The 20,791-nt window shown below is 42.5% G+C and overlaps 2 pseudogenes; one reads left to right on the plus strand and one right to left on the minus strand.

Annotated features, from left to right (window-relative positions):
- LOC138843473 (ATP-binding cassette sub-family E member 1-like) overlaps positions 1-20,791 on the plus strand; it is a 1,090,710-nt pseudogene that overhangs the window by 193,825 nt on the left and 876,094 nt on the right.
- Positions 3,076-3,622, minus strand: LOC108178036 (small ribosomal subunit protein uS11 pseudogene; annotated as a pseudogene).

The following is a 20,791-nucleotide window of genomic DNA, read 5'->3' on the forward strand; positions in this document are numbered from 1 at the left end:
TGCAGAAGTCCCAGCCGCTTGCCTTGCCAGCATAAGGTGCCTCGCGCCCCCTCCCACGCCACATGTGTTCTTATGCAGGGGTCTGCTCTCAGGCTTAGCAAAATCTAAGTGGAGAGGAGTGTCTCTCTCTCTCTCTCTCTCTCTCTCTCTCTCTCTCTCTCTCTCTCTCTCTCTCTCTCTGTGTGTGTGTGTGTGTGTGTGTGTGTGCGCGCACACACACACGCGCGTTGCAAACCTTAAAAGGAATATGCCCCCAGGATCAGCATCTTCATGGTTTTGGGTGGCCTTGCAGATAAACTGTTCCTTTGTGGTTTGATCACACATGTAGCAAATTAGAAGCTGGTAACACTGAGCTTACCACAGCTTGCTTTTAGTCATGGAGACGGGTTGAGTGAAGCACCTAAAATTTCCAGGAATATGATTTGGTGAACAAAATGTCAGTATCAGCTCTGCCCCTTGCTAGACCGGACAATCCAGCGAGGTGTGGCGCTTCATCCCTGGGGCGGGGTTGAGGGTACCCGATCCTAGGTCATGTCCAGGTGCCCCGATTCTGCGTGATTGGACTCTTTAGAACTGGCTGCTGCTGCTGTGTCTCAGAGGCAGCTGGTGAACTGAGAAAGGCCCAGTACGAAGAAAGGCCTCGCAGACGTTGAATTACTCTATCCCCGGTCTACATTCTGTTTGGATCAGTTAATGCACCGCGGTGTGCAGGTGAGCGAGTTAAAAGCTTTTCTGCCTGAGGCGGCTGTATCGGTTGTTGTGGAGAAAGTAATTAGATCCCAGGGAGGTCGCCTGTCACAAATGGACTTAAGGAGGACGGTATTTTAGGATATGAGTAGTATGCTGTGAGAACAATCTCAACACGGTTTAGAGAGAACACTAAGACAATAAAATTGTACTGGAATCAGCAGGAAGAGAGATATGTTGAAAGATAACTTATACAGAAATAGCGATCAAACCAAAAAGCAAAACAATAAATGACTCACAAAAATCCCCATCAGTGGTGGAGTGACTAGTCTTTCATGCAATGAAAAGCTTTTAGATTATAGAAAGTTGTCAGTATTTAATATTAGCCCCTTATGTTTTAACCATTAAAATGGCTCATTACTCCATGCGACCATGAAAAGGTGTGAGGGCAGCTAAATATGTAAGGATGTAGAAAGAGACATTGCTAGATACATCAAAGACTCAGAAAGTAGTCATCTTCAATTTCTTAATGGTTTTGCAGAACAAAGTAACAAGAGCACATAGGTACACACTTTGCTATAAAAGCTACCGTTGGGAAATTCACAGGAAAATGTTACAATGGCTATTGTCTTTATTGAGAGCCAAGATTTTTCCTTTTTCTGTATTTTTTTCTCCAGTTAGATGTAACAATTTTTAATAGGTCAGAAAGAATTTTTTTAATCATGTCTCTACCTGTGCTCCTTTGAACTGTAGTGGAGCCATCCAGAGTCTCAGTCTGCATTGTGTTCTGGAGTGTGTTATTGTCTGGGCTGAAAAATTGGGAAAGTTCTCCTGGAGAAAGATGCTAGAGGGAAAAGAAGGGTGCATGTTCCTGTAAAATACACACACACACACACACACACACATGCACAGTGTCTCACTCAGACTTCCAACCTCAATGTTCCTGCAAGAATTGTTTATGCACTTATTATCCTTTATCCAATACATATTTGCACCAAATCAGGGCTGCCTTTTGTTTGAACCCCAAGATGCTACAAAGGATATAATGTTCATGGGGAGAAGGGTGTCCACCAGTCACGGAAGAGCCCTAAAGGTGGGGTGATTTACTTCTCCATGTGCCCTACCTATTGTGAGCCCTGTTGAACAAGAAGTATAGAATAATATCATGCAGTGGATTATGTCATACGAGTATTCTCAGAAACAATATCTTGCATTCTTCTTGTATGTCCCAAGCTTAGCAGAATCAGTTAAAGAGGAAAAGGAGGAGCTTAGAGAATGGTTTAACCAGCTCTAAAGTCAACACTAACTATTTGAAGATCAGTCTAATGAATGAAAAATAAATAAATAAAAGGCAATATGGAACTATCAGAAATGTCAGCTGATATGACTCATATTTTCAAACAATAAAAATAAAACTGTCCGGAAAGTTAAATATTAAAAGTATCATAACCATTGTTTTCAAGGATTTTTCCAGTTGATGTGAAAATACCAAACCTTAGTTTATGTATATAGAGGCACATTTTAGCAGGGTGTTCTCAGGTCTCTGCACGTATTTTTCAGGGCTTTGGTATTTTGCCGATTTTTTTTTATATCACAGAATCAAGACTTCTGTTTTTGGAGCATTTTTGGGAGTAGCATGTTCTTTAATTTCATCAATTCCTTATATGGTGATTTTCTTTCTCTTCATATGTTTCAGTGTAGCTCAGAACTTCAGGTGCCAGTATTGCCTAGGCTCACGGTAATAATCAATGTGACTTCTGCTGATACAATCACCCAATACTTGAAATGATTGGATCAGAATGCTTTCCAGTGAAGAAAAGGGTCTGATGTTGTACATAAGACATTCTAGGATGCGGATCTGGATCAGTGGGAAATAAGAAATCAAAGAGGTTCAATAATAAAGATCCCTGAAAAGTTGATATTCAGGTTTCTTTTTAGTTTGCAAATTAACTGTCAGTTTAGCTATGTGAAAAAGCTGTTATCAAATATCAAAAGAAATATTTTAAAAATATTTATTTATTTATTTGAGAACTAGAGACAGACAGAGATAGACAGAGAGTTTCCATCTGCTTATTTACCTCCCCAAATGCTTGCAACAGCCGAAGAAGTGCAGGGCTTGAAACCAGGCGCCAGGAACTTCTGGTTGGCAAGGACACAACTACTGGGGCCATCTTCCGCTGCCTTCCAGTGCACATCAGCAGAAAGCTAGAGTCAGGAACCAAAGTCAACCCTGGATCCAGGCGCTCCAACAGGAACTGATGTCAGGACCCGAATCCAGGTTCTCCAACATGGGATGTTGACATCCTAACTGGCATCTCAGCCAGCGCACCAAATGCTCACTCCAAGAAACACTTTTTAAAGTTACTTTTTTTTTTACATGATAACAGTTTATTGACAGAAAACATAATGTGGGGAGTCTTGTTCACAGGGCTTGATCAGGCCAAGCCCCTTCCTGTGGGTGCTGTCAGAGGGGATGGGGTGACATTCTCAACTTCTCGATTTTCATCCCCAAGCAGGTAAGGGCCCTGAGAGCTGGCTGGGCCCCTGGTCCAGGAGTCTTGGTCCTATTTCTTCCTGTGGCCCGGAGTTTGATGCGTAGGGCAGTGAGGTCTGGCTCCTTGCACCTCTAGGCCATATCCTGGGCAACAACTTGGCACCACATGACAAGGATTCATCTCAGGCCACCTTCACCTTCACCTTCACCTTCACCCGACCAGTCACTCAGCAGATGGTTTCTTTATGAGAGATCAATGACGTGCACAGAGGTGTCACTGATGCCCATAGAGATGTGGCACTCACCAACGACTTCCTTTCGTTCAGCCACTCCAGGCCCAAGGCTCATGACCCGTTCTTCCTTCTTTTCCCACCCCTTGCTAGGTGCCATTTCTGCACATCTTCACCCGACTCCACCACCGGAAAGAGAGGGAGTAAAATCACTTTTTCTACACCAAAGCTTTTTAAGTGTTTTTCTTGCCATAAGATGTACAAATAAAAATAAAATCAGTCTCATATTATATATATATGTGTGTGTGTGTGTGTATGTACTTCCTTATAGAGTTAATCATTATGTATATTATAAATGCTTTATGCTTCTGGAGTCAGTTGATTGAGATAAAAAATTTGGAGGCAGCACTGTGGTGTGGAAGGCTAAACGTCTGCCTGCAACACCAGCATCCCACATGGGCACCAGTTCTAGTCCCGGCTGCTCCACTTCCTATCCAGCTCTCTGCTATGGCCTGGGAAAGCAGCAGAAGATGACACAAAGTGCTTGGTCCCCTGCATCCACGTGGGAGACCTGGATGAAGCTCCTGGCTCCTGGCTCCTGGCTTCAACTTGGCCCAACCCTGGCCATATCTCTGCCTTTGAAAAAAAATAAATGAATCTTAAAAAAAAAAAAAAAACTAACTGTTCTTCTGTTAGCCACAGTGCAAACTTATACATGAATAGGAGATATTATCTGTTTTATTTTTGGTAAGAAATGGTATACTATGATTATATTGATTATGCTATGAAAGACATTTTAGATCACTGAGAGGTATTTGATCATGGAAAAGTATTTTAGAGGTCATTTAGTCAAGCACTTTTCCTGAATCAGGAGATCTCTTTATGTGCTTTGTATATTAGGGAACAATGAGAAATTAAAATCTTAGGCAATAATTAATAGTAATGAATTTTTGTCCTTCAGAAACCCTGCAGGATTTAAGGTCCCATAAAATCAGAGTGAAATATACTTTCTTATAATCTCATTCTGTGATAACTGGAATCTGGTGTTTGAGTTGTTGGTTTGTGTACCAAAAGCATTCTCTAACTTAAAAGTTTCTAGATAGTGTATTAAAATGTTGCTCTTCTTTAGTTCATGTTCAATTACATACTGAATATTATGGACTTAAAAGGGAGTAGGAGAGAATGAGAGCCACTAATTCAGGTGTTTGGTTACTTCTCTTTTTTCTTTGTTAAAATATTTAATCTGGCCGGCGCTGTGGCTCACTTGGCTAATCCTGTCTGCGGCGCCGGCACCGCGGGTTCTAGTCCTGGTTAGGGCACTGGTTCTGTCCTGGTTGCTCCTCATCCAGTCCAGCTCTCTGCTGTGGCCCGGGAAGGCAGTGGAGGATGGCCCAAGTGCTTGGACCCTGTACCCGCATGGGAAACTGGGAGGAAGTACCCAGCTCCTGGCTTCGGATCGGCGCAGCGCACCGGCCATAGTGGCCACTTGAGGGGTGAACCAACAGAAAGAAGACCTTTCTCTCTGTCTCTCTCTCGCTGTCTACCTCCACCTGTCAAAAAAAAAAAAAAAAAAAAGAAAGAAAGAAAGAAAGAAAGAAAGAAAGAAAAAAATTAAATTAAAATTAAAAAAAGAAATATTTAATTTATTTGAAAGACAGAATGAGAGAGAGAGAGAGAGAGAGAGAGAGAGAGAGACCCTCTATCTTCTAGTTCACTTCCCTAATGGCCACAATAGCTATGGCTGGCCAGGCCAAAGCCAGGAGCCTAGAACTCCATCCTGGCCTCCCGCCTGAATAGCGAGGACCCAAGTGCTTCTTCTATTTTGCTTTCCCAGGCACATTAGCAAGGATCTGGATCAGAAGCGGAGAGCCAGTTCTCCAGCCATCACTCTGAATGCCTGCATCACAAGAGGCAGCTTAACCAGCTATACCACAAAGATGACTCCTTTAGCTTTGGGACAGTGTAGTGTAATGATGAACCACTCAGATTAACTAGACTCTTTCTTTTTTTTTTTTTTATTTTATTTTATTTTATTTTTTTTGACAGGCAGAGTGGACAGTGAGAGAGAGAGACAGAGAGAAAGGTCTTCCTTTGCCGTTGGTTCACCCTCCAATGGCCGCCGCGGCCAGCGCGCTGCGGCCGGCCCACCGCGCTGATCCGATGGCAGGAGCCAGGAGCCAGGTGCTTTTCCTGGTCTCCCATGGGGTGCAGGGCCCAAGCACCTGGGCCATCCTCCACTGCACTCCCTGGCCACAGCAGAGGGCTGGCCTGGAAGAGGGGTAACCGGGACAGAATCCGGCGCCCCGACCGGGACTAGAACCCAGTGTGCCGGCGCCGCTAGGCGGAGGATTAGCCTATTGAGCCGCGGCGCCGGCCCTAGACTCTTTCTTTTACCAGTCAATAAAGACCTAATGTTGGGTAGCTGCTTAATTTATTGGAACTACAACTTTATCACTTATACACAAAAATCAGAAAAATAATAAATCGATATATACTAGTGTTGAAAAAATTAAAAATATTACCTACCTTTTAGTGTTGTTGTAGGCAGCATATGTTTTAATGCAGGTATGATGCTTTGAGTACCACTTGTCAAATACACAGAAATGATTAAGTAATATTGTTTCTGAGGTTGTTGCTATTATTGATGTTTTTGGAATCAATAACTATGTTTAAACCCCTTTTGCCAACCTTTGAGAAATATAGTCTAGCCACTGGAAGTGCATAGTGAAAAGATCTGAAATGCAGTAATGAAAAGACCTGGATCAACCTTGTGCCTTGTGCAAGGCAACCCAACCCGTATGAGCCCATTTATGTTGGTGATAGCATTGCTTGGATGTCCTTGTTCAACTAAGTTACTATGAGATATCATGAAACAACATGTTTGACAGTTTCTCATAAACTTTACAGGGCTGTACAACCCAGTCATTAAGTGTGTGACTTTAGTAACTGAATACGCCAAGCACCCACATGGGCAGTGATCAACGTTCTGTTGCTTGGTCAAACTTCAGTTAGACTTCTGAATCTTCTGTTAGGCACATCTGTCCACTTCCTTGTAAAATCCAGCTTTAGCAAAGAGCCCTAATAAATCAGTCTGACAAGGATCTTCTATATGTAATGTTTGATCATCTTTGATAACTGATAAATTTCCTTATCTTCTACAATATCCCAGCTGGTATCTCATCATTCTAACTTACTTTCAGCAAGAATACTGTTTGTCCTGTTTAGACAAAATTTCCCTTACTTTGATGTTTCATCTTTGTAATTTCCCAACCAGTGACCCCACTCTGCTCCTGGGTTTTGAATTCCCACTTAACTCTTGTTGCAGTCAAAATTGAGTCTGATCTCTCTGCCCCAATGCAAGGCCTTCCTGCAGAGGCCCTGAACCTACAGTGATGGTCCTGAATAATGTCTTCCTTATTGTGCTTTAAAACAAATATCACTGAACAACTTCTTTTAACAGAAGTGTTGAGTGACAAGTGATAATTTGCTAGAAAATCCCTTGCCAACATCTACTTTTCATGTTCTAATTACCATTACCTTTTTTGGTAAAAATCAAATGTGAATCTCACTAGATGGGACAACTGTATTATGAATTTCTCTAACAAATATAACTTGAATAAAAATAACTAAAGGAGGTAACTTTCTATTAAAAATAACTAAAGGAGGTAACTTTCTATTAACCCATTGACATGGAACATGAAAAAAATTTTTTTCTCTGAATGGATCATTTATCAGCACAGTAAAAGTTGAAATTAGCCTGTGCTGCTTGGATAAAATCTTACTGAATCTACCATTAGTATGTTAGAAAAACATATCTGTTTCATAAAAAGACATTTAGAATGTACTTTGAAGGATCCTGATGAGTTCTTGTGTGATAATTCATGATAACGCATGATAATTCTCCCATGTGACAAACAACATGAAACTTCAATACACAAAGAGTCCTAAACTGGTTTAGCCACATTCAGGAGTCATTAATGAGGCTTCTCGTGAAAAGCATTAATGGCCTATTGAAAAGAACAGAGTGCAAAACAAAATTTGTTCCAGTGCAATGATTTCAATGCTATTTCGCTTTTTAAAAGTAAGTATCTCTAAATAACATTAGCAGGTGACATGGTACTTTCTACACATTATATCCTCTGGTTTTCTGTGACCTAAGTATTGTTTTGTCTGTTTGGCATGTGAGGGCACAAGAGACTTGTACATTATTTTTTATATATATATATTTTTGACAGGCAGAGTGGACAGTGAGAGAGAGACAGAGAGAAAGGTCTTCCTTTTTTTGCCGTTGGTTCACCCTACAATGGCCGCCGCGGCTGGCGCACCGCGCTGATCCGATGGCAGGAGCCAGGTGCTTCTCCTGGTCTCCCATGGGGTGCAGGCCCAAGCACTTGGGCCATCCTCCACTGCACTCCCTGGCCACAGCAGAGAGCTGGCCTGGAAGAAGGGCAACTGGGACAGAATCCGGCGCCCCGACCGGGACTAGAACCCGGTGTGCCGGCGCCACAAGGCAGAGGATTAGCCTAGTGAGCCGTGGCGCCAACCGACTTGTACATTGTTAAGGGTCATCATTTGATCCCTTGGCCCACTGAAGCTAATGTACTAGAAACCCCAGTCACTTCGCTTATGATATTCTTTTTTTCTTTTCTGTGTCTGAAAAATCAGCAAGTGGTATTTGGTGGAAGGTAATTAGATGTATCTGCAACTTGAGAGTTTTGTAAATTGGGGGAAATCACAATTTCCCTAAATTTCACCTTCCTTGTCTGTAAAACAAAGACAATATAAAGAGTAACTTTTTTATACTCTGTGGGGTTTTTGGAAAGGATCTAATGAGCTTATATTTATGAAAGCATTATATACACAGTACAACTTAACACACATTAAATTTGCTATCTTTATTATGTGATCCTCTGTTTGGATTCTATACATTGTAAACATTTTTCATATGACAAAATGACATGCAGATAAGGGAAAGGGATTCATAAAACCTTTGATGCTTGACCTTACCTTGAACAATTTACGGATCCTCTCCCAACATCAGTTGGCTTTCCTGAAAAAATAAGGCAATTGTGGAGATTAAATGTGATTACATCTTCAAAGGACATATTACAGTGCTTGACACATGGTAAACATTCATGACATGTGAGCTTCATAATCCGTTTACGCACTGTTCTTAGAAAAATGTAAATGCTTCATTTTCTTTCCTTTTTTTAAGATTTATTTATTTACTGGAATGTCAGAGTTACACAGAGAGAGAAGGAGAGGCAGAGAGAGGTCTTCCATCTGATGGTTCATTCCTCAATTGGCCACAACAGCTGGAGCTACACCAATCCGAAACCAGGAGCTAGGAGCTTCTTCCAGGTCTCCCACATAGGTGCAGAGGTCCAAGGACTTGGGCCATCTTCTACTGCTTTCCCAGGCTATAGCAGAGAGCTGGATTGGAAGTGAAGCAGCCAGGACTCAAACCGGCACCCATATAGGATGCTGGCACTGCAGGCGGCGGCTTTACCTGCTACGCCACAGCTCCAGCCCCAATAAATGCTTCATTTTCGTGTGTGTTGTGTTTGAGTTAAAATGACTTGCTAATGTGCCATACTGGCACTGTACAGCATATAAGCCAGGGTTCCGTGATCCCCTCCTTTGTCATCATTCCAACCCCACAGACAGCAGCCAAAGTTGACAGAAACAAGCAACTTCTGATGTGTTCCATTCTATCAGCCTAAGTGAATAAAAATCAACCCACCATGGAGCATGTTTTCATGTTCTACCAAAAAATAATATGCGTGCAATTTATTGAACTGATCTTCTTTCTTCTTTGTACTCTGTTACTTTCATTTTCATCCCTGCCAAGAAACCAATTTTAAAAGTCCACAAAAATCTTGCTCTAATTTCCAAGGCTACTCAAACAGACGTTTCTGGTCTGCTTCGAAAATCTGTGGTTTCCTCAGTCTGATCCTAGGTAAAGTTGATTTTAAGGAAGTTAAGGATTTTTCACATTAAAAAAAAAAACAACAACATAAAATAGGGCTGTAAGTCTTTAGCATATCATTCCTTATTGGAGTACTTGGGTTTAATTCTTGGTTTTGTTTCCTGACTAAGGCTTCCTGCTAACACAGATCCTGGGAGGCAGCAGCGATGGCTCAGATAATTGGGGTCTTGCCACCCACATAAAAGACAGGATTCAGGGGCTGGCGCTGTGGCATGGTGGGTGAGGCTGCTGCCTTCAGTGCCAGCATCCCATATGAGCACTGGTGTGAGGCCCAGCTTCTCCACTTTCGATCCAGCTCTCTGCTGTGGTCTTAGGGAGCAGTGGAAGATGGCCCAGGTCCTTGGGCCCCTGCACCAGAGTGGGAGACATAGAGGAGGCTCCTGGCACCTTGGTTTGACTTTGGATCCGCCTGGCTCCAGCTGTTGTGGCCGTTTGGAAAGCGAACCAGCAGATGGAAGATCCGTCCTTGTCTCTGCCTCTCTGCCTCTCTGCCTCTCTGCCTCTGCCTCTTTGTGACTCTGCCTTTCAAATATATAAATGAATCTTTTTTTTGAAAAAAAAAAAAAAAAGACAGGATTCAGCTGCTGGCTCTTTTCTTTGGCCCCAGGCCAGCCCCATCCTTGGCTGTTGGGGCATTTGGGGAGAGAGTCAGTAGATGGCAGCTCTGTTTCTTTTCCTGTCTCTCTCTTTCTCACTTCCTCTGTCCCTCTGCTTCTTAAATAAACAAATAATTTTCCAAATAAAAAAATAAACAGTAGAGTGAATTAAGTCAGGAAATCCGGAGCTTTGATCTGACTCCTCCTATACGCATAACCTTAACTGTGCTAGATGATGCCACTCCTGCCCAAAGGATATGTCCACACGCTAATTCCAGAGCCTGTGAATATCACTTTACATTAAAAAACAGATATTGAAAATGTTATAATATCAAGCATATTTATATAGCTCATTCTGAATTATCTGAGTAGGCCCAATTCAATCATAAAAGTCCTTAGAAGAGAGAGGAGAGAGTATCCAAGCAGTGCAGTGATGCAGAAGCAGAAGTTGGAAAGATGTAAGGGAGGGGCCCAAGCCATGGAATTCAGATGGTTTCTGGCTACTGAAGAGGTAAGGAAATGGATGATCTCCTGAGACCTCCAGAGAGAAAGAGCCCTGTTGGCACCTTGACTGTAGGACTCCAGGTCTCTAAAATCATGTGTTTTCAGAGATACCACATATAGTAGAAAGTCTCTCACTGTCCTTCCACACATGTCCTGTCACTGTGTATGTCAATCTCATATTCTCCTTCCAACCTTGTTTCACTGAGAAGATGACCATGCTGATACAGCTTATATATAGACGGGACTCCCTTCTCATAGATACCTACAGCCTTAACTGTTGAATTCTACATCAGTCAGAGTTATATATTTGAAACAGTAGTAATTAGTTTTGGAGAGGTCACAAAATCATGAGGAAGATTGAAAAATAGTGGATGAAACAAAAACTACATAAATTCTATTCATTTCCTCCATGGAAAGTGACAAAAAAGATAGCTGTTATAAGTCAACTATACTGGATTTAGTATTTAAGTATTAAGATTTTAGGGGTGGACTTTTTATAAGGGGATAAAATTATTGAAATTTTTGATTTGGAGAATCTAAAAAATATTGTCTTTTCTTTCTGCATTTGTAGGTGCATTTCAGAATCTAAAATTGTTTTTCCTAGCTGTCTTCTTATAGCTAAAAAAATCATCACTATCAGAATTCATGTACTCTTTCTCAATACTGATTGGATTTTCTGTTTTTTGTTGTTTTTTTTTTTTTCATTTGAACATAACAAATGTTGGAAGGAAGTAGTTTGTTCTGGGAGTTGAGAATGAAGTTTGAAAGAAAGCCAGCAGCAAAGCTAGAAGACCTGGAAAAAGAAGGGGAATAACATATACAGAGATCTGGAGCTGGCACTGTGGTGCAGCAGGTTAACACCCTGGCCTAAAGAGCCGTCATCCCATATGGACACCAGTTCAAGACCCAGCTGTTCCACTTCTGATCTAGCTCTCTGCTATGGCCTGGGAAAGCAGTGGAAGATGGCTCAGGTCCTTGGGCCCCTGCACCTGCGTGGGAGACCTGGAAAAAGCTCCTGGCTCCTGGCTTGGGATCGGCACAGCTCCCGCCGTTACAGCCAATTGGGGGAGTGAATCAGCGGATGGAAGACTTCTCTCTCTCTCTCTCTCTCTCTCTCTCTTTCTCTCTCTCTCCCTCTGCCTCTCCTCTCTATGTGTAACCCTTTCAAATAAATAAATAAATCTTTTTAAAAACATATTGAGAGATATTCATAAACTGCCTGAGAATACATATTAAGAACTAGGTAAGCATTTCAATATTCTTTATTCCAAAATAAAGTTATCTTTGAATTCTTTTCTTCCATAAACTTTTGAAAGTCCACTCAAATAAATACTCATTCCTAGGTTAGGGAAATATGTCTGAAAAAGCTGAGTCACATTTCAGTTATAAGCCTGTGAAATAAAATCAATCCCTGTTATTAGCAAGAATTATTTTAGAGATACTGATTATAAAATTGAAGATACAATCATAAAATTAAAGATAAATGCCATAAAGCCACTATTAATTGGCTGGCTATTCTAGATTGGAACTTTACCATCCATCCTCCAATCTATGGCTTAGCTGCTATTCACTGCACAGATTCTTAGAATGGATCCTTAACTTGGTCCCACCTGTAGCCCTATGGTGTATGGTTGGCCATTGGATTATATTTATTTCTTTTATTCTAGCCTGAATATACTGAGTATGCCTATCATTGCCCTAACTTGCTGATCCTAGGAGAGACAGAAATAAGAAAGAATTCTGATGTTCTTCTGCTTCCTTAAATGTGTCTGTGGTTCAGCATGTAGGGAAACTAAAAGTTTAAACGTTAACCCAACATTTGAGGACTGATAATAATTATCAGAGTCAGCTGTCCAGACAGTAAAAACTAAGAGCATTCCCCAACCCTTTGAGATGGACTACTGTAGCCTCCTGGGATTGAAAACTCTTGATAAAAATCTATTGGAGCACTTATTTAAAAGTCAAATTTCTGGTACAAAGCCCTGCTATTCTAATTGCTAGATACATGGCTGTTTTCAGGAATCTTCAACTTCAAATGAGTGCACCTCTTCCTCCAAGGACTTGCAAGCAGATAGGCACACTTAGAGGTCCATTGTCTAGTTTCCAAGACCAGTGCATAGTATTCCTGGTCTCCTCTCACCTGATCTCAAGGTTGAAAAACTATATGACACTCAGTGTACAGGGAACTCTGTGTGAAAAACTACAAGAGATTCCTAATTAGGTTGCACCAGTTGCAAGAAAGTTCTGTATAGACTATTGCTAATTCTGGCAGAATTATCAATGTGAACAGGAAGACTACATATCACCTCCAGGGCGGAAAGTTCTTATAGTTTGATTGCCTCCCATTCGGAACCTTGGTGCTCTACCAACTATTGATTTTGTTAGTCTTCTTTCTTTCTTTAAATGGACAGACATCCTTTTATCAGCATGAGTTCGCATGGGTAGGAGGAGAAGAAATCATAACTTTTAGAGACTACTAGACTTTGGCTATGAACTGACTTTGATTTGGCAAATAGAAAATTTCACTGAAGGGTTCCAGTCAGAGTAGGGGTTTATGTAGGTCAGGTGATCCATGGAGCTTTAATTCAAGTTCAGTGGGTCCCTTAATGCATTCTGTGGTTATTTTTGCAGTTTCATGTTGCCTAAGGGGGAGAGACAGAGTAAATGATGCGATGTAGAAAGCAGTTCCCTCCCCAGTCCTCATCCATGGGCAATACATTCCAAGAGGTGAGCTGATGCTTGAAACGATAGATAGTACTTTCTATGCTTTGGATGTAGTTTGAGTCTGTCCACCCAGACTTCACGTGTTGGAAGCTTCGTGAAAATTTTGAGATGGAGCTTAATGGAAGATGATTAGTTCATCAGAGGCATCACCCTTCAAACAGATTAAGGTAATTCTTGAGGACTCCTGATTAGTTCTCCTGAGAAGGTTGTTAGGAAAGAGTAAGACTGACCTTTTGCTGTTCTCTGGCTTCCTTTCTCATTACGTGGTCTCTTCCTCTTGCATTAGCTTCTTCTATGACGCCATCCATTGTGATGTGATATAGTCAAGAGAGACTTCACCAGAGCCCAAATGAATGGAGTCACATGACCTTGAACTTTCTTCTTCCAAAATTGTGAGCTAAAGAAACTGCTTTTAAGACTCAGCTTTGGGGGCCGGTGCTGTGGTGCAGCAGGTTAAAGCCCTGGTCTACAGCACCGGCATCCCATGTGGGCACCGGTTCTAGTCCCAGCTGCTCCTCTTTCCATCCAGCTCCCTGCTATGGCCTGGGAAAGCAGTAGAAGATGGCCTAGGTCCTTGGGCTCCTGCGCCTGTGTGGGAGACCTGGAGGAAGCTCCTGGATCCTGGCTTCAGATTGGCACAGCTCCAGCCGTTGCGGCCATCTGGGGAGTGGGCCAGCAGATGACCTCTCTATCTGTCTCTACCTCTCTCTGTAACTCTGTCTTTCAAACAAATCTTTTTTAAAAAGGCTCAGTTTTGAGTATTTTATTATAGCAATGAAACTTGAGCCAATTCAGCACAAAACCCTTTGTATACTATTATTTTCAATAAATACATAACTATTACAAGTTTAAATTCATAAATTAGACACAGTAAGAGATTAACAACAATAATTTACTATAGATTTTAGTAACTTCAAAGTATGAGTTTTTTCTTATTATGTCAAAACCTTTTACCTTTTCACTTAAGCATTTTACAATTTTCTATGGCAAATCCTAATTGTCAGTATCACCACTCCTACTCTGGAGCCATTATAAAGTAAAGTAAGGATTGCTTGATCAAAATCAGAATGATGTCATGGATAGTTGATACCAAGACAGCTACTGAGTGCCTAATGGGTAGGTAGTATGTACAGCAGAGATACTCTGGGCAAAGGAATGATTCATATTCCATGAGGGACAGTGTGGGACAGCATAATAGATCATTAAAAGTTACTCAAAACAACACACCAAACTAAAATTTATGAATTATTTATTCATGAAGTTTTCTACCTGGTATTTTCTGACTGTGGTTGAATGTGGGTAACTGAAACCACAGAATGTGCAACTGAACATAAAAGGGGCAATGTTAAGTCAAAATGCTGCTTCATCCAAGGAGATCTTATATACATTAGTGCCACCATTAGAAACTTCAAAGATATAGGCATGGGAATTCCTCCCACATCCTCAGTCAGCTCTATTTGCTCAATGCAGAAGACAGATAAATCTTGGAGAATGGCAGTGGCTTAACCACATGGCGACCCCAATTCTATTTCTATACCAGATGCACTTTCATTCCTTGAACAAATTAAAACATCCCCTTTGACCTGGCATGCAGCTTTTGACCACATAAATGCCTTTCGCTCCATACCTGCTGATAAGGTCCCCCAGAAGCAGCACTTGTCTCATTTGGAAATGCAGCAACACACCTTCACTATATTTAAAAGCTTATATCAAGTTTCCAGTCCTATATCTTAATTTACTTTGCTAGGATCTTGATTGCCATTCCTTTTGGCAACATATCATACTGGTTCAATATATTGATGACATTATGCTAATTGGATGCAGTAATCATAAAGTAGCAGTTACCTTGGGCTTATTGATGGGATATTTGCATATCAGAGGATAGGAAATAAATTCGGCTAAAATTCAGGGACTTTCCACCTCAGCAACATTTCTATGGGAAATATGTATGGGAAATATGGAGTGTTGAGATACCCTTTCTTCTCTTTCTTTTTTAAGATTTATTTTACTTGAAACACAGTTTCTTTTCTTTTTTTTTTCTTTCTTTTTTTTTTTTTTTTGACAGGCAGAGTAGACAGGGAAAGAGACAGAGAGAAAGGTCTTCCTTTGCCGTTGGTTCACCCTCCAATGGCCGCCGCGGCTGGCGCACCGTGCTGATCCGATGGCAGGAGCCAGGTACTTATCCTGGTCTCCCATGGGGTGCAGGGCCCAAGGACTTGGGCCATCCTCCACTGCACTCCCAGGCCACAGCAGAGAGCTGGCCTGGAAGAGGGGCAACCAGGACAGAATCCGGCGCCCCGACCGGGACTAGAACCCGGTGTGTCGGCACCGCGAGGCGGAGGATTAGCCTAGTGAGCCACGGCACCGGCCTATTTTACTTGAAAGTCAGAGTTACAAAGAGAAAGGAAGAAACAGAGGGAGACAGATCTTTCATCTGCTGGTTCATTTCCCAAATGGCTGCAACAGCTAGGACTGGGCCATGATGAAACCAGGAGCCACAAGCTTCATCTGGATGCCCTACATGGGTGGTAGGGGCACAAGTACTTGGTCCACCCTCTTCTGCTTTCCTGGGCACATTAGGAGGGAGCTAGATTGGAAGTAGAACAGCCAGGACATGAACCAGCACCCATGTGGGATAAGGCATTGCAGACAGTGGCTTTATCAACCAACTATGCCACAACACCAGCCCCCACTCTTCTTTTCTTTAAATTAAAAAAACTATTTGAGAGGCAGAGACACAAAAAGAAAAACTGTAGACAGAGAGACTGAGCTGAGCACCCATCTACTGATTCAATTCTCAAACACCACCAACAGATGGGGCTGAGTCAGTCCAAAGCCAGGAGCTGGAAACTCAATCCAGGTCTCCCACGTGGGTGGTGGGAACTACTTGAGCCATCACTGCTGCCTCCCAAGATGTTCATTTGCAGGAAGCTCCAATAGGGAGTGAAGTCAAGACTCAAACCCAGGTACTCTAATGTGGTACCCAAGCATCCCAAATGACATTTTATTGACCAAATGCAATCCTCTTAAGTTTTTAAAGATTTATTTTTTATTTATTTGAAAGGCAGAGTTACAGATAAGAAGACACACACACACACATAGAGAGAGAGAGAGAAAGATCTTCCATCTGCTGGTTCATTCCTCAAATGGTCTCAATATTTGGGACTGTTCAAGACTGGAACTAGGAGCCTGGGGTTTCTTCCAGGTCTCCCCATAGGTAGAGGAGCCAAAGTACTTAGGCCATCCTCTGCTGCGTTCCCAGACACATTAGTGGGGAGCTGGATCGGAAGTGAGCAGCTGGGTTTTGAACTGGAACCCATATGAGATGCTGGCATCACAGGCAGCATCTTAACCCTCTGTGCCACAATGCCAGCCCCTTGAAATATGCTTTTTTTTTTTTTTTTTTTTTTGACAGGCAGAGTGGACAGTGAGAGAGAGAGACACAGAGAAAGGTCTTCCTTTGCCGTTGGTTCACCCTCCAATGGCCGCCGCGGCCGGCGCGCTGCGGCCGGCACACTGCGCTGATCCGATGGCAGGAGCCAGGAGCCAGGTGCTTTTCCTGGTCTCCCATGGGGTGCAGGGCCCAAGCACCTGGGCCATCCTCCACTGCACTCCCTGGCCACAGCAGAGAGCTGGCCTGGAAGAGGAGCAACCGGGACAGAATCCGGTGCCCCAACCGGGACTAGAACCTGGTGTGCCGGCGCCGCTAGGCGGAGGATTAGCCTAGTGAGCCGCGGCGCCGGCCGAAATATGCTTTCTAACATGAAGAATACATTGCTGCACCTGGCCTCTTCTATAACCAAGAAAGAGCAACAATAAACCTGGTGGGCCTGTTAGATTTGGCTGCAATACTTTCCGCATTTGGGAGTGTTAACTCTAGCCAGTTTACCTAATGACTCAAAATGCTTTAAGTTTCTGAGTAGGGCCTAGAACAAGAGAAGGCATTGCAGCAGGTCCCGGCTGCTGTGCAAGCCTCTTTGCCAATTGGACCATAAAATCCAATCAGTATCCTTCCAGAACAGGCCCTTACCATGGGTATTTACATGAATTATGCAAACAATTCTGTGAGCAGTTGCAATGTTTCCATGGTTCCTGCTTCCAAAAGATAGGCCTTTAATCTCTTAAAATGCAGTTTTCCAAGTAGCAGACCAAAGAGCTAGGGCATTAGCAATGACCTCTTAATAACAGCACACCACTGGGCTCCAGGTTAGCTGAACCATTAGTAAACCAGGCTCATTTCACAAACCTCTGTGAATCAAAGGCCCTGCCAAGCCACTGTGTAAGTGGCAGAGTGAGGATGAAGTTCCCTCCTGAGTGACAGCTGTCCCTTTCTCATGTGGCGCTGACATGCTGCTGGGATTAGGCCAGCTGTATTCATGAACATATCATTTCCAGTTACTAAGTGAGGCTTGTTAGGCCCTTCCCACATTGTTAACCATCAAGTCTGAATCAATCTACTCCAAAATGGAGATATCAGGATGGAGAATCATAAGGCCTTCGTGGGTCCAGCATTTCGTTATAACAAAAGCCTCACAGCAAGCGGAAGAGATGTTATAATCAGGGTTATGTGGTAGGTTGTCAGCTTAAGAGTCACAACCTCAGTGAAGGGCCTCTGGGTGAAGGCTGACCCTCTTCACCCGTAGTGTCCATCACCATGCACAGAATCAGACACTGAGAACCACAGCTCATGGAGGCCTTTAGTGTGGTGGGTCCAAAGGTACCAGCCCCTGTCTACTTGCTGCTGTGACTGATCCTCTGGCACTTCCTAGACAAGGAGGTATGGACACATAGCACACACCAAATTCCTACCATACATTGAGATATAAGAGTAGGTGGCACAAAAACAACACATTACATTGGCCCAAACAAGGCCACATTTGCTTCCTTGCATGGGGTTTACATGTCCTATCCCAATAACAAGAAAGTAGGATGGTGACCTAGATGCTGTATATAATGCAGGCATAAAATTTTGATTCCCTCCGGCTATGGCTTGAGTGTTTATTCTAAAATGTATGCTGAAATTTGGTTGCCCTTATTGAAGTCTTAGGAGATACGACTTTTGGGAAGTGATAAGGCCATGAGGATTCACCCCCGTGGGTGCAGTTTATGCTATTGTAAACGGGTGAATTGAGTCTCTTGTCTCTATGCCCTTCTGTCTTCTACCATATGATGGTGCAGCAAGGCCTTCGTCAGATGCTGACCTTTGACTGTCCATATTTCTGCATCAGTAAGGTACTGTTCTTTACCATTACACCTTCTCAGGTATTTTGCTATGGCAGCACAAAACAGACTAAGACTTCTCCCCTCCACAAACTCTCCACTCCCCACCATGCTTAAGCAGATGCTCACAGCCGTTCATTCCCTTCTGCAGGAAGAGGCAGGGAGATTTAACCTTACCCTTAATCATGTTTTCACTTAAAGCAGTTGGGTTGAGGATAGAAAAGGGTCTATCAAGGGCGCAGAGGGAGAAAGTGGCTCCAAAGCACTAAACAAAGAGCATTGACTTTTAACTTTAGGGCACAGGAAGCAGCTTATGCTCCGACATATGAACTTCCCATGTTTCCACCTGCCCCAGGTGGAACTGCAAGATCCCCATTAGCAGCAGCATCTATTTCAGCTTTGGGGCTTCATTGATTGAGCAGTCACAGCTTCCTGTAATCTAACTAGGGGAGTGGCTTTGCACCTGTCAGTGGTATGGGATGGACTTGCACAGTGCCCAGGTTTTTAAAAGGAGTCCACTTCAATCTCGGATGCTTGCTACCCTGTTATATAAAAAATGTGCACGTTCTTGTCCAATTTACTTTCAAGGGATAGAGGAATCTTCCAAGTCTCCCCTCAGATTCCAGACTCAATAATTTATCTACCATGCCAATCTGCCATTCCGTAATGAGTCATTTTCATCAATAATGTAAACTCAATTCAGGACATCAAAGGCTCAGAACTTAGCAGGTGCCTATATTCATTTGCTAAGGCTGTCATGAGAAAAGGCCCTAAACTGGGCGGTATAAGCAACACATTTTTTTCCTCCCATTTCTGGAGGCTAGAAGTCCAAGCTCATGGTGTCAGAAAGCTGGAATTCTTCTGGGGGCTCTGGGAGCCTGTTCTACACCTGTCACCTAGCTTCTGGTGGTTTTCCAGCAGTCCTTGGCATGCATGAAACATCAGCCCTATCTCTGCCATATGTTCGCTTGGTGTTCTCCATGCATCTCTGTGTCAAACTTCTTATAAGGACACTAGGCATAAAGGAATAGGGGTCCACCCTCCCCAATATGACCTCATCTGAACTAATTACATTTGCAATGACTCTATTCACACAAAGGTCATGTTCTCAGGTCCTGAGGGCCAGAACTTCAACATACAGGTCTTGAAGGGACACACTAACAACACTCCTTTAGGGTTTCCCATCAGAGTTTGTCTCAGGGAAACCTCCTCCAAAGGGCTGAGCCCTTTAACTGGAGCCAGGACCTATTGAAAAAAAAAAAAAGAAACAAACAAAATAACGGAGACTTTTCCCTATAAAATAGGGAAAAATACGTTAGCATCCCATCCTCATTACCAAAATTATCAATAACTGTGAAAGGTCTGAGCTTTAATTTATCTGCACATTGGCAATTTAGCCTGCCACAGGTTCATGGATGCTGGTAGAAGACAGGACCCTTGGGTCAGTGATGCATAGCACCAAGCAGAGGAGATCACTATTACCTTGCAGTGAGTTCATACACTTCACATTCCCTAGAACAGTGTGAACCCATAGGGGTGCTATTACTGGACAGAGGCCCTTGGTTTTGTAACACTAATCCTCCGTAATGGACAGTGCTCTGGAGGGAGACATTGCCACTATCTCCCAATGCTACGTGCTACACAAACATCTTTGAAAAGATAATGTAGATCAAAGACACGCAGTACCTCTTTATTCTCTACCAAGTGTGAGGGAAGGATGGAAAACCAACTCCCAGTGGAATGCAACAGAGACCAAAAAACTTGCAAACTGTGCGACTAACCATAGCAACTGGAGAAACCCAGTGTAATTCTATGCTGAAGTTTAGACGATTTTGATTTTATGTGTGTTTTGGAAAACTTTATGAATTTTGTAGAAAATATGAGCTTTAGATACCTTTTAAAGACATGTGCTTTGATTATATTAATGCTTTATTTGAAGAGGGATTTTGGATACACTGACCTGTATCTAGCAATAGCCTGACCTAATAGTTGTTAATCCTGTTTTTCCACATTGTTGTGTTGGAAGTTGCCTCTCTCTGTAGCAGCAAGATCTACATCAGAACAAATGTATTTGTGTAACTTGGAACAATATTGTTTTTACTTGAGTCAATGGTTCAGTTTTCTTTTTTAAACAGAACTCATTTTAAATTTTAAGAGGATTTTTATTTAAGCACTTTTATTACAATATTTATGTGGCAGCAATATCTAACAAACTTTGGAGACACTGGGTAACGTTTTGATAGATTTTGTAACTCTGCCAGATGCAGAACTCAAAATAAATGCTATTTAAAGCAACAGCCAAAGTAATAATAAAAGAAGAGTCCTTAGTAGCAAGATGGTTTTCAAC

Source organism: Oryctolagus cuniculus, chromosome 8, assembly GCF_051225735.1.
Source record: "Oryctolagus cuniculus isolate XC-2025 breed Fujian yellow rabbit chromosome 8, ASM5122573v1, whole genome shotgun sequence".
In the NCBI taxonomy this organism is placed as follows: Eukaryota; Metazoa; Chordata; class Mammalia; order Lagomorpha; family Leporidae; genus Oryctolagus; species Oryctolagus cuniculus.